Here is a 1,503-nt window from a genome sequence, read left to right as displayed (position 1 = left end):
TTTCAAGGAGGCAGCTGGTGATAGTGGTTGAGAAAGCAGGGTCTGGAGTTGGGCTGTGTGGGAGTCCAGTCTTGCCACTGACGTGTGACCTTGGGCAGGTCCCTTTACCACTCTGTGCTGCAGTTTCCAGCTTTGTCGCCATGGGCTAGTCACGCCACCACATTCATAGGGTTGCGAAGGTTAAATGAATGAATCCATTGAAATGCATAGTCCAGTGCCTGGCATATAGTAAGCGTTCAATGAAAATTAGCTATTATTATAAAATTATTTTATCAGCTTATTCCTTTAGTTCGTGATGGAAAACTCCTAGGCATACAGGCAGTCGGAATAAATAAATGATCTGGGGGGGAGCTTAAAGGCTGGGTCTAAAGGGGAGACTGACGCTAATGGGAGTATGGGGCCAGCGCCCTGTTTTCATAATCTCCTCCCAGGGACTGTCACACCAGGTCCCAGCACAGCTCCTGAAAATGTAAATACCTTTTACATTTTTCTCCTCAAACCCCATATTTATTTATCTCTCAAAATCCTGCTTGTAGGGAGCTCAGCCTCTTGGCCATACTTGGACAGTGTGGTTTGTTCTCAGCACCTCTTATAGCTGCCAGGTGGCCTGGGCCCACTTCACCTTCCCTCCGGGTCCCGAGTCCCTCACGTTTCTTCCATCTCAGACCGCGACAATTCATATTGTGCGCCCGTGCGACACCCGCCCCTGGGAGAACTGCAAGTCAGAGGAGTGACTCTGGACTCTGCATGGAGTGCCCAGGTGGAATTTGGGGTGTCTGCAGCGCGCCTAGGGGTGGGCGGAGCGGGTCTCCCTGGCGCACCCTGTATCGCCAGCAGGTGGCGGTCTATCTGTGAGGCCTGCAAGGTACCCGTCCAGAAACTTGAACGGGATGTTGACGGCACTGCGTGAGAAGAGTATAGCCGAGTATCCCCGCGCCGAGGTGGGCATCCTCGAAAAAGCGGGGAGAGAAAGCTGCTTCCTGTTGGAGTTACTCAAGCTTTCAGGCGCCACGAGCTTCGCTCAGGAAGGCTTCAGGAGGGGTGAGTACGGAGCAGCGCACGGAAAAGGTAGCGCTGTCCTTTTCTTAGGGTATTGCCCATAGTTTGTACTGGCTGGCTTTTCGAACCTCCAAGAAAGATTTCTGGAACGGAGCTGCCTAATCAGGTGGAGGGAAATGCGGGGGGGAAAATCCCGGGAAGCCGCTGATTGCGCGCCCGGCTCTCTGCAGCGGGAGGAGCGCGCGCTCCTCCCCGCCAGATGGCGCTGTCTGGCTTTCCTTTGGCTTCCCGCTCCGGCCTCTGGAGATTCCCGCCGGTGCGGCCGCTCTAGCCAACCCCGCGGGCTCTGTGGTTCCGGGCGGAAGTGAGGCGCCGAGCGGAACGGCCTCTGGTGACATTTTCTCCGGGCGGCGCGGACGAGTGCTGGGACTTGGTGGTGGTGGACCCTGCGGAGGCGGCGAGATTCCCTTTGGCCCCGGCTGGGCTCTGACAGCAGCTCTCCCC

General features: G+C 56.3%; 1 protein-coding gene across 2 annotated transcripts in view; it reads left to right on the top strand.

The window, feature by feature from the left end:
• Window positions 1-748: 748 nt before the first annotated feature.
• The window catches only part of LOC102260611 (chromosome unknown open reading frame, human C18orf25), a 76,804-nt gene continuing 76,049 nt past the window's right edge, over window positions 749-1,503 (top strand). The window contains exon 1 of one of the 2 annotated variants that reach the window (XM_005865745.2): window positions 749-1,041. The gene's annotated coding sequence lies outside the window, so the exon portion shown is untranslated. The remainder of the gene's footprint in view (window positions 1,042-1,503) is intronic. The other variant, XM_005865744.2, reaches the window with a different exon arrangement.

This window comes from Myotis brandtii, unplaced genomic scaffold, assembly GCF_000412655.1.
Source record: "Myotis brandtii unplaced genomic scaffold, ASM41265v1 scaffold212, whole genome shotgun sequence".
Classification (NCBI taxonomy): Eukaryota; Metazoa; Chordata; class Mammalia; order Chiroptera; family Vespertilionidae; genus Myotis; species Myotis brandtii.
This window is presented reverse-complemented; position numbering and strand designations above follow the sequence as displayed.